The sequence below is a fragment of the Cheilinus undulatus genome, linkage group 21 (assembly GCF_018320785.1).
Source record: "Cheilinus undulatus linkage group 21, ASM1832078v1, whole genome shotgun sequence".
In the NCBI taxonomy this organism is placed as follows: domain Eukaryota; kingdom Metazoa; phylum Chordata; class Actinopteri; order Labriformes; family Labridae; genus Cheilinus; species Cheilinus undulatus.
Genome location: NC_054885.1, coordinates 33,788,116 through 33,801,047, shown reverse-complemented (window position 1 = coordinate 33,801,047; position 12,932 = coordinate 33,788,116). Strand labels below are relative to the sequence as shown.

At 40.2% G+C, this 12,932-nt stretch overlaps 1 protein-coding gene and 1 non-coding gene across 2 annotated transcripts in view; one reads left to right on the top strand and one right to left on the bottom strand.

Annotated features, from left to right (window-relative positions):
• tex2 (testis expressed 2) overlaps positions 1-10,036 on the bottom strand; it is a 60,678-nt gene extending 50,642 nt beyond the window's left edge. The window contains exons 1-2 of the mRNA XM_041777755.1: positions 9,385-10,036; positions 5,077-5,168 (exon numbers count right to left, since the gene is read on the bottom strand). The gene's annotated coding sequence lies outside the window, so the exon portion shown is untranslated. The remainder of the gene's footprint in view (positions 1-5,076; positions 5,169-9,384) is intronic.
• Positions 2,818-2,889, top strand: trnap-agg. The gene has a single exon. It is a non-coding gene; the product is annotated as a tRNA-Pro (tRNA).
• Positions 10,037-12,932: the final 2,896 nt, after the last annotated feature.

The following is a 12,932-nucleotide window of genomic DNA, read 5'->3' as shown; positions in this document are numbered from 1 at the left end:
TTGTAAGAACATATTGATATAATTTTCCCTCTGAGGACAGCCTTTAGGGCATCCCATAAAATGGGAGGGGATGTATCATCCTTGTCGTTCTCTTCCAAGTATAAATGAATCTCTCTTTTAACCTGTTCCTTAAAATGAGGATCATTAAGTAGGCCCGAATTTAGTTTCCAGTTTTTCATTTTTGGTTGTAGAGCTAGATCAACGGACAGATATAGAGGTGCGTGGTCACTTAAGTCTATTGTCCCAATTTCACAGGTGTTTATTTTGTCTTTGTCTTTTCCAAATGTAATAAAATAATCTATTCTTGTATATAAGTGGTGGGGTGATGAGTAATGGGTATAGTCCCTTTGTTTGGGGTGCAGACCTCTCCATATATCAACTAAACCCACCTCCTCAAATAATGTTTTAATTTTCTTCACTAGAGACATCCTATTCTGTGCCCTCCCATTAGAGGTATCTAATTGTGGCATTAAATGTATATTTAGGTCCCCCCCACATATTAGAAGGCCTATTGTCTCTGAAACCATCATATCAACAACTTTCTTAAAGAAATGGATGTCACTTCCAGGTGGCGCATATATATTTAACAATGTAATTGGATTCCCCTCAATGTTTCCCCTTACTAATATAAATCGTCCCTCCTTATCACTTATCTCCAATGTTTTTTCAATGTGTATTTTGCTTGATAAGAGAATGGCCACTCCTCTCCTTCGTCCATTTTTGTAGGAAGATGAAAAAACATTTGTAAAACCCATCCTTTTCAATTTCTCATGTTCCTTAGAATCCAGGTGGGTTTCCTGTAGATATACTATTTGCGCTTTTTCCTTTCTCATTTTAGCTAGAATTTTGCTGCGTTTTATTGGATTCAGCAGACCATTTACATTATATGAAATAATTTTTACTTCTTCCTTAACCATGTTCTGACTCTCTAAATGTTTTTGGAAAAGTTACACCCTGTGCAGTCCATTCACTCCCTGAACGTACATAAACAAACATTATATAAACATTAGTGCTGTATGGAACAACAGCTACAAACCGAAACCTTAATTGTCCTTGAACACAAAAAAAACAAAACATGTTGACTTCCCACTGTGGGGTCTCCGATATGACCCTGAATAAGCCCCGGTGAAGGGGGGGCTTTGAGGGGGGGCCTCTCTCACCTGCTGGTGCTAAAGGGCCTTCCTTTGCCGTCCGGCCTGTGTCCATTCTTTCTGTAGCATAGGCTGACGCCCGACCGTATTCCTTATCTTTATTGCCATATACAGTTTGTATTGTCTGTCTTATAGAAAGAAATCTTAACTATGTGACCTAGATCTTCATGGCCGTTTTTTCCAACAATAAACAGCTAGAAAATGAGGAAAAACTCACCCTAAGTCCCTTTTATATATCAGATTTTCAAGACATACTATTATTCCTTGTCTTGTCGTCTGTATGCTTGGAGTTTGTCCTTGTAGTCCTGGGTCCTATCCTTATTCTTCTGGCTCTTGGTCCTTCTCTCTGTGCGCCACGACAGGCGTCGGATCTGCTCCAAAAGGGTCTCTGGGCGTTTGATGATCTTTACTGGAAATCCTCTCTTTGCCAAGTCGCCTGTCGCCTCCTCTGCTGAGTTGTATAATACCATTCCCTCCGGAAAAAAGACTCTCATCTTAGCTGGGAACGGGGTTTGGAACCGGATTTTCTTTTCCTTTAATACCAATTTCACCTCTGCATATTCCCTCCGCTGTTTCAGAACCTCAGGCGCATAATCATGATCCAGATTAATCTTGTTTCCCTGATACTCAAATCCGCGTTTCTGCCAGGCTTTTTTTAATATTTCTTCTTTCGTTCTGTAGCTGGCCATTTTGGCAACAATGGATCGTGGCGCCGCGTTCGGTGGTGGTTTTGGCACCATAGCGCGGTGCGCTCTCTCAACTCGTAGCTCCGCTGAGTCTGGTAACTCCAGTTTCTGTCTCAACAAATGTTCCACAAAAGCAACCATTGACTGTGCGTCATCTTCCGATCCTTCTTTAATGCCATGAATTCTAATATTGTCTCTCCTGGACCTTCCCTCCAGGTCCGTTAACTTGGCGTCTATTTCAATTTGTAGCTTGACCAACTCCGTCACTGCTTCCTGGTTAGTTCCTATCCGAGTTTCGGCATCCAGGATTCTTTCTTCGGCCTCTTCTACTCTTTTATTTGTTTTCTTTATATCTGCGCGGATGCCCTTGAGCTGTGCATCGTTATCTTTTCTGAATTCCCTCAATTCTTTGAGTATGAGGTCCAGGCTTGCATCGCTAGCTTGTTCACCTTCGTCTGTTAGCATGTCGTTATCCTCGATGGCGCTACTAGCAGGGGAGGTTTGGTCCGCTCCGTCTTCGTCTTGTAACTGAAATTGTGTAGATTTCTTGTTTTTTCCTCTTGGCATCTTAAAGCCCTCTCTCTTATATCTTACTTTAGCAAAAGTTGTTACAGATTCGGGTTGTTATGGGCTGTTTTTGACTCAAACGTCAGGAGCACGTTCACCTATGCTGCCATCCTCTGGCTTGCCAAACCGGAAGTCCCATACATCTATTTTCATGTAATAATGAGTGACTTCTGGCTGTAATCTAAAGATCTCTTTAATTCCTGACTGACACTCTCTACCTCCAGTAATTTCCTGCAGCCAGAATGTACATGCACCTGCTGTGACACAGTATTTTAGACCGTTTTGGAAGTGCATATAAGGAACCAGTCCTACGATTGCCTTTGTGAATGTTCCCTAGAAGTCATCCCCCAACTACATGACTGAAAAAACACTGGTTTGTTGCAATTCTGGTGCCCTGAAAAGCAAGAATTCATGGCTCGTTGGTCTAGGGGTATGATTCTCGCTTAGGGTGCGAGAGGTCCCGGGTTCAAATCCCGGACAAGCCCAAGCTATCTCCAAGTCACTTTGACGTGGGTGCTCTATGCAAGGTCCTTGCTGTTCAGGCCAGCATCCCTATGCCTGCTCATAACTCCTCCATGTGCTAATGCTGGCGTTTCCTTGCATGGTACTTCATGAAGGTTGTGTGTCCACACAACTTGGTAAAAACCTGGCCATGTGTCCGTTATTCAGGGCTTATATTGAAGACCAATTTGAAGCATTTTAGACCATCTTGAAAATGCATCTAAAGAACCATTCCAAGCAAGTGCCTTTGTGAATGTTCCCTGTACTAGTATTTGATCCCACAACTATGTGAGTGGAGGAAAAGAGATTTGTTGCAATTTTGGTGTCCTGAGAAACAAAAAATTTGTGGCTCGTTGGTCTAGGGGTATGATTCTCACTTAGGGTGCAAGAGGTCCCAGGTTCAAATCCCGGACGAGCCCAAGCTACCTACAAGTCACTTTGACATGGGTGCTCTATGCAAGGTCCTTGCTGTTCAGGCCAGCATCCCTATGCCTGCTCATGACTCCTCTATCTGCCAATGCTGGCATTTCTTTGCATGGTACTTCATGAAGGTTGTGTGTCCACCCTCAACTTGTTAAGATTTTGGCCATATGTCTGTCAGTCAAGCCCTATATTGAAGACCAAAGTGATGCATTTTAGACCGTCTTAGAAGTGCATAGGGACCAGACCTACGATTGCCTTTGTGAATGTTCCCTAGAAGTCATCAAACAACTTCATGACTGAAAAAAAGAGATACGTTGGAATTCTGGTGTCCTGACAATTGGAACTTGTGGCTCATTGGTCTAGGGGTATGATTCTCGCTTAGGGTGCGAGAGGTCCCAGGTTCAAATCCCAGACGAGCCCGTACATGTGAGTGTCTCAAGTGTGCTTTTTACAAGGTCCTTGCGGATGAGGCCAGCATTTTGTGGTCCCTACTCTAGCGAACCATGATCAGAGCCATTATCCACAAATGGGGAAAATCCAAGAGTTGTTGGACAACCAAACTGACTCCAAGAGTGTATCTATGACTCATCCAGGAGGCCACAGAAGAACCCAGAACAACTAAAAACCATGCAAGCATGGGTTTGTATTTTCCACACCTACACCACCAGGTAACTTTGGATCTCTCCTGCTCAAAATTTTCAAATGAAGTTACTCTGCCCTCTCTTTCAGCCCACTGACTCTTCATCTGTATAAGTTCTTCTTCTGTGTACTAAGGTTCATACAAATATCCTCTTGTATCCACAGCAAACAGCACATTATCATCACTTGAGTCAAAATTGCTCATATTATCTATGTTTAAGCTTGGTGTGGTGTTACTATCCCTGTAGAAGTCCACAGACCCACACAGCTGATCAGAGGATAGCAGAGAGGCAGAAGGAACAAAATGCTGATAGTGGCATCATAAAGGTACATAAAACTCATTAAACTACGTGGATAGAACATTCCCATTTACAGCCACTATGCCGCAGATTTCTCTGAGCTCGTAATAACCACAGAAATCACTTGAGGCTAATGCCACTACTATAGCCAAGCACCTCATACGACCCAACTCAATATCCATTGAAATCAAGTTCTTCTATAAACTTCTACTCTTTTGTGTTCAGTTTCCACATTGGTACAGCATGTCAAAGGAAAAATAAAAACAGTACAAGCAGTCTTACGGTTTTGCTGTTATGGTCTGAACAGAATGCTTTTATTATGAATAGTTACCAACTCAGTTCCACTGTAAGTCACTTGTACTGGTGCTGACCAGACTGATTGTGCAGGAACCTTAAAGATAAAGGTGTCCTGCATGCACTAGAAGGGTTCTTGTGAATAATATGAAATGTGATCCTAGTGGTGCCTCTGCCGTGAAGTAGCCGTGATGTCTCCAACTGGTCTATTTCAGTGTTTGCTTTTCAGTTTTGTAATAGCCAATAAATAAGCAGAGATGAGAGGATCATGAGAAAACTGGGTATTACTTTCTATCACAGGAAAGTGGACTAAATTAAATTTATGGATGCATATCCGCTTTCAGCTTCCTTATCTGTAATACCACGGAGCTACTTTAGTTGATAAAGATGTCAATGAGGTTTTTATTAAGAGAGGAGACGTCACGATGAAGAAGAGGCAGGGTGCAGCTGATCAAGGCCATGGATCAATTCCAGCAAACCCCCACACACGGATGAGGAGGAGAGGAGAAGTCTTACCTTGAGATGTTAGAGGCATTCAATCTCCCCTCGCAACACAACTTGCACTGACACAGCGAACGCCACGGCCGTGGATCATGGCGCTAACATGCCTGGAAACACACAGACAGGACAATAAATTTACTTAATGGGTAATCTAGAAACGTGATTCATCATTTCGAACATCTAAGAAGAATCTTTGAGCAGGACTGGTGATGTTTTAGAGATTTGGGAATGCCACAAGTCTTTAGAAGACGCCACATTACAGCTCATGTAGAGAGCGGTTCATGTAAGGACACACCACAGAAACTCTCTCTAAATTATCTGAGAGCCATGTCACAGAGGTCTCCGATGATCTCACCCTGGTATAAAGAGAGTAAAGAGGGGATTAGGTGTAATTAGGTGACACAGAGATGAAACTCTCAGAGATCGAGGTCTTCTTGTAGGGCTGTGATGCTGTGGCCTGCTCTTAGAAGAAGAGGAGGAGAGAGGATTGAGTATTTCATGAACGGTTCACAGAAAGCCACAGGGATAATGAGCAGAAAGGTGCATGAGAAGCAGAGGCAGCATCTGAGAGGATTAGAGATTTAGAGCTACAGTCAATTAAATTTGCTAGTATAAGGAAGAGCACCTCTGCACCAGGGCAGGGAAATATATTAGGCTTTTAATATAATCTGATAGATTTTTAAATGGGATATTGGGTAAAACAATACGGCATCTAATGTCAACAGAGTCTAGCCTAAATTGAAAACAACCATTTAATCTTATTCAGTTCAGGAGCATTTATATTATTAGTAAAAGTCAAATGATGTTCAGCGTTTCCGACATACTTAGCCCGGCCACCCAGGTATATCTGTTGACTGTATTCCTCCTTTTTTAAATCCCCATGTAAAAACCTCACCCATACTCAAGAGACAAGTGTCCACCTGCATGTCCCCCCGGTAAATGCAACGTTTGAGGAGTTCACCTAATGTAAAACATTCAGCTTCTAATGCTGCCGTTTTCATATTTTTTCTGCAGTTTCTTGCTGCTGAAATTTTCCTGCATCCTGTACTTTAGTATGATGATTGCAATAAGCTCTTTTATCAACAATAAGCATTCAAAGAGCAACTCATCTGTAATGATTAGTGAAATATGTCGGATGTAAGTGATGTTATTTATGTGTCTTTGTACAAAGTACTGCTGACGAATCCTGCCAAAACAAGACTAGGTGAAAAACTAGTATACAGCTGTCTGTTGAAATGCCTGACCGAATTGTGTGTGATTAGTTTTGAGGTGTGTAACTGTGCCGTCCCTAATGTCTGTGGATTGAGAATTGAAGGACCCTTAAAGGTTAAAACATAAAGCCCTGACAGCAGGAAACAGATAACCTGGCATGCCAGATCGACTGAATATATTTCACAATCATCTGGGAATGCTCCCATAAGCATTTGGGAAGGGCAGGACTTTCAGAAAATCTCCAGAAGACGACTGGAGGAATGTTCTGTCTTTCACATTCATGATTGGCCAATCAGAGCAACAAATGAGGTAGTGCTACTCTTGTGCAGGCTACCGCTGCCTCAGATTGTTAATGGTGGAGATTCATGTAAAACTGATGCCTAGGCCAGTCAGGAGATGAGCAAAAACATCTTCTCTGCCAAGACATGCTTTCGGTGTGGCTCTCTGCTCTGGTTTAAAAAGAAATGTGGTCCAGTTCTGATTAAACTGATGCTTTCCTACAGCTACATCTGAGCTAACAGCTTCCACGGCAGCAGCCACTGGATACACCAGAAAACCCCACCGTAACGACTGCAAACCAACGCTGGAACAGACCGGAAACAGAGCAAGAACATTTTTGCAACCAGTCACAACAACTAACCCTTTCCCCATTACTCTCACAAACTCATGCTGCAGCAGGTCAGCAGAAGAGCAAAAACAACTTTCCCTAAATGAAAGTCTTTTAGGGTTACTTTAATTTTATTTATTCAAGCTATTTACCACAGTGGAGGCAGCCATTACTGATGGCGTCCTGCTAAACCCTGCCCATATAACAATTCTGTATGTATGGCTCTAAAAGTATAATCACTCACTCAATTACACGCAGACCCATGTGTAGGGCTGACCTCAGCAGTCAGCCAAAAATACTATTGAATATAATATTGTTTCTGTATTTTTTGATAACTCAGATCATGAAAATAATCAATATTTTATAATTTGTGGCATGTGCTATTTAAAGAGTTCAGACAACCTCAGTATAGAGGACAGAAGCCGGCTAATGGTGCCGTTTCAACAGTGTGTTAGAGTTTGTGTGAATCAAAATGCACTTTTCCTAAGGGCAACCATGGCAACAGAAACTAGAATGGCTGTCTGAGGCGGCAGACCCACGCCTAAGCAGTGCCACAGAGGAACTCATGCTCCCATTGATTACTATGGTGTTCAAAATTTGAGGTGCACTGATCATCACCAAAATCTAATCAATTCTTCCCTGTCACTATCCCAATATTCCCTGAAAGTTTGGTGAAGATCTGACTTTCCATTCTCAAGTTATCTTGTACAAACAAACAAACAAACAAAGATACAGAACCCTTTACATAACCCCCTGCCGATTTCATCGGTGTGGGTAATAACCGCTAAGACATCAAGTATTGGGTAACTCCTAGTTTTATTATTACTGTTGCAGACAGACTCATGCAGAATGTCCAAATTGTACAAAAGTTCCCACCACTTTTCCAAATGTTGGCAACATACTTGTGCAATTTCGATGATGCTCCCTCTCTTTTAATTTAAAAACTTAAGATCATCGTGTTTCTGTAACTTTTGATACTATTGATCGTGACAACAATGTAGATTTTATCATTTTGAAGCACATGGTGTTCAAAGAGAACAGAAGATTTTTGCAACCGAAGATAAAGAAGTGCTGCCAACATTTTTGTACAATTTTAATGGTTTGTTGGTGCTCGATTGCAATTTTCAGTGTTTTAACTTAAACACTGGACATTTTTAGTCCAGCCTAAATAAGGAACTATCGTCTTATTGTAAGCATTCAATTTAAGAGCTTTTTATGAAAAAAAAGAAAAAAAAAAAACAGGCCGGGCAGTTGCAACCACTTTTCCAAATGTTGCCAACATATTTGTGCTATTTCGACACTGCTCCCGGTTGTTCGACTTAAAATACAACTCATGATCATCGTGTTTCTGTAGTCTTTGATACCACTGATTATGACACGAATGTAGATTTTAGAATTTGAAGCACATGGTGTTTAAAGAGAAAAGAAGATTTTTACAACTTCAAGATAAAGATGTTAAAGTGAAACACTGCAGTTTCAATAATGCTCCCTCTCATAGGACAGAAATTTCTCACAAGCAGCCTCAACTTAATAAAGTGTTGGCAACATTTTTGTAAAATTTTAACAGAGTGTTGGTGTTTGTTTGCAAATTTTGATTTTTAAAGTGAAACACTGGTCATTTTTTGTCTAGATTAAGGAACTGTGATTTTATCATAAGCATCCAGTTTGGGAGAATTTAAGCAAAAAAACAGGTGGGTGGAACCAGACAGCTCCACCCACTTTCCCAAACATTGTTGACGTGTTTGTGCAATTTCGACAATGCATACATTAAGAAAATAATGGAGATTTTATCATTTTGCACAGTATAGCCTAAGATGCTGGCAACATTTTTGTACAACAGGCCAGTTCCACCCACTTTTTCAAAATGTTGCCAACTCATAATCTTAAATTTAGATAGGGCTAAGCTTTCTGTTTAATCCTATTTAGTTAGACAAGAAACCTCAAGACAAATATGTGTTGGCAACATTTTTGTCCAATTTTAGTGGTGTGTGGGAGAATTTTTTTTCTGATTTAAAGCAAAAAATGTCCCAAATTGGATGCCTAGGATTGTTTTGTTGCTGTGATATCTGCTCAGATTGAATGTTGTTGGATTTTTTTTAGCTGAATCATATTAAACTTTATCATTCTGGTACTATGGCAACTGTCTATTTCTTTACAGGAACAATATTGATATATATATATAATGCTCTGCTATTGAGCCACAAATATGATTTTTGGTCCATATCACCCAGCCCTATGGGCTTACAGATTTAAAGCTACAGTCAAATTAGGGTGGTATATAAGGGAGTACACCAATGAACAATGCTATATTGTAGCATCCAGCTTTTTAGATGTAGTTGTTCAAATATGAAGGAGACAATTTTGCTTGGGTTTATATATTTCAAATATTCCTCCACCTCTTTGTTCTCCTCACATTTTGGCTTCAGCTCTGTGTTTGTGTAGCCTGTGTGTAATGAATACCAGCCGTGCAGCCACCAGCTGATGGAAATGGAAACGTAGCCTACCTTTAATCTCACAGTAGTTATCGCATCTCTGAGTACAGGGCCGCTGGTCCTCTCTGCATCCAGGCTTTGAATCTGCGTAACCAAGTGGATACTCCTGCGTGGAGAGCCTGCGGACTGATGCCGAGGGGCTGGCTGGCCTGTGAGCACCCAGCGAGAGTCTGGAGCACACTATCCTCAAACCTGCTCCCCAGCACGACTCCTTCTCCTATTTTTATTATTCCTGTGCCACAGATACATGGGCTCTCTGGGCGTGTGTTGTTGTGGTGAATGGGAGATGGTCAGCGCCACACCCCCTCCTCGTCCTAACCATTTAAACGCTGTTTACACCCAAAAGAAGAAGAAAAAGAGGAGGAAGACGAGGCAGCATCCCGTCGTCGGCGCTTTGATGGTGATTCATATTTTATTGTGTTGCAGCAGCGGAGGCTGAATTGCGTCACGGCGTCGCAGTGTGCCCATCAGAGGCGGATTTCCCTCCACAAATAGCCCGGTAAAAGCCAGTAAATACAACAGCAATGGAGCACAAAACACCCCAGAAAATAAGCTTACGGCAGCCTCACTTTATCCGCTGTACGCCTCGTTGTCTATAAAAAAATAAACGCTCTATCTACAGCTACCCCTGGTTCAGCTCCACAGCGGGCTCAGTGGCTCTGGTTAGCCGGAAGATGCATCCAAATTTCGTCTCGTTAAATCTGAATTTATTCGCTTGGATAGGCTGCCACCTGCCGGGCTGACGTGATTACGTCAGGGGTGAAATAACCTACGTAAAACTGTCATGACCAAGAATTGACTAAATACACTTAAAGAATCATTTTAAATAACTTAGATGGCTTTTAATGTATTTTTGTTCACAGAAAACCGACATTTCATCATAAATCCCACTTACAGCAAGATTTATAACCCCAGTTCCAAAAAAGCTGGGGCACTGTGTAACAGAATGTATTTGCAAATCTCACAACAGTGCACAAACATCATGTCAGATGTTGAATGAGACATTTCATGAGAAATTTTTGCTCATTTTGAATTTGATGGCAGGAACATATCTCAGAAAAGTAGGGACGGGGAGACAAAACGCTGGAAAAGTAAGAGATGCAAATGATTAACAGCTGGAGGAGCATTTTGGAACTACTTAGGTTAAATGGCCACAGGTCAGTCACATGACTGGGTGTAAAGGAGCATTTCAGAGTCTCTAAGAAGTAAAGATCAGCTCACAAATGTGCGACAAACTGTATCTGACAGTTGTGGAACGATTTCAGAAAAATGTTCCTAAACATAAAATTGCAAAGGCTTGACCACCATGGAAATCACTGCACAGGCTCAGGAAAACTTTCAGAAATTGTTGTCTGTCAAGGCAGTTCATCAAGCTATTCACAGATTCAGGTTAAAACTGTACTATGTAATATGTTTTAGTATGTCTATGCATCTACCTGATTTTATTAGCTTTATTTGAATACAATTTGATGCTTTTTAAGAGACCTCCTCCACTGTTGGGGCCATGAGCTGTCTGTTTTTGATCACTGATATCTATGTTGATGGTAACTTGATCACTCCTGGTTCCTTACTTACAGGAAAAATACAAGTCTTGATTTTTGAGATTTATTTTTGGGTGTTTATTTAGAGGAGGACTGTGGATAGAAATGGAAAAATATGCCTTAAACCAGAAGATCTCAACCTTGGGGTCAGGAAACAAAGAGACAGGAGCCAAAAGTCTAAATTCTGAGAAATAACTTGGAATTTTGAGGGATTTTTTTGTTGGTCAGACTTCTGGGAAAACCAGAAAGAAAAACTCTGAGGTCATGACTCTGAGAAGAAACTCTGAACCGTGAGAAATAACCAAGAATAAGGGTTTTTCTCAGAATCATGACCTCTGAAAAAAAAAAAACTTAATTCCAGGAAAAACTCAGAATTCAGAGGGTTTTTTTGTTGTTGTTGTTGGTCAGATTTTTGGGAAAACCAGAATTCTGACAAAGAAAAACTGAGAGGTCATGACTGAGAAAAACTCTGAATTCTGAGATAATGCTTAGAGTTGAGGGTTTTCTTTTCTTTTCTTTCTTTCTTTCTTTTTTTTTTTTTTTTTTTTGCAGAGTAACATAAAACCCGATGGGCCTGTGTGCAGCATTTCAAAAAGCAAAGAACAGAAGTCCAAAACACAAACAAACAAAACATCACAACTTCACCAAAAATAAAGAGACATTATTTGAAAATATAAACATTATTTGTAGGTCCTTAATTCAAATATGAAGACTGATTACTGACTGTTTTAAATTTAGGTCTCAGATATTGACAGAAACAGCAGCATTGACATTATCTGACAGTAAAGAGTAAACTTTATCCACACACACATATGAAACAGCAGAGTGACTAAGTTCAAAACAACCCAACCTCCTGTGTGAATTTAACCTTTTCTTATTAAAAGACAGGCACTGCTGATCCTGCAGGATACTCTTATGAAGAGCAGCAGCTCCACCTTCAGGCCACAGTGAGTATTTCAGATCAGGTGTTGCGTTTAAAGCCTGGTGCATAGACCAAATAAAGGAGTGAGTATATAAGTAAGATCAGTTTATATTAAAGCACCTTTTAAGATCATACACTTCACCATATTTATATAGAAAAGGCTGTTAACCCTTGTGCCCTCCTCGGGCATTTTTGGCCATTTTTGCAACTTTTTATTTATTTATTTTTTTAATTTGAGATCATTTTGTCAGTTTTACAGCCGGTGGCATGAATTTTTACAGGAACTTTTCTTTCTAGTTAAATTTTTGAAATCCGACATGTTTTACTCTTACATGTCATTTATACTCTCTCAATGAATTTTGTACCCTCTAAACACATCCAAGGCAAAAATGTACACGTACAAAACACTGCCATTAAATCAGCATACATCAATATTTTTTTTCTATTTTTGTTTTCAATCTCTTTAAAAACTTCAGACCAGCTCAAAACTACCAAACGTTCAATTATTTTCAAGAGTTTGACCCTTTAAATGCCAGTCTGATTATTTGAGATATTTTAATTTTAACTAGAAAAAAACACAAAAAGTGAATTATTTTCCATAAAATTAATATTGGAAAAAGGGGCTTCGGTGCTGATGAGAGTCTTGGATGGGTCAAAGATTAGCAACAAAATTTATTTGATTGCATTTTCTTTTTTTTTTTTGTACACTTTGCCTCAAAAATGTCAGGAGGGTGCCTTAATGTTAAAGCTGGCACTACATAAAAAATACAGGTGCAATGAAATCAATGTTTTAGCTGATCTTTAAACCAATCCAAGACTCTCATCAGCACCAAAGCCCCTTCTTTCTACGATTCATTTTAGAGAAAGTAATTCACTTTTTGTGCTTTTTGTTGTAAAAAATAAAATATTTCAAATAATAAAACTGGCATTCAAAGGGTTAAAATTCTGAGAATAATCAAATGTTTGGTAGTTTTGAGCAGGTGATGTATGCTGATTTAATGGCAATTTTTCTGTACGTGCACATTTTTGCCTCGCAGGTGTCCCGAGGGGAGTAAATTTGAGGAGGGCACAAGGGTTAAAACAGGGTGGAATATCAG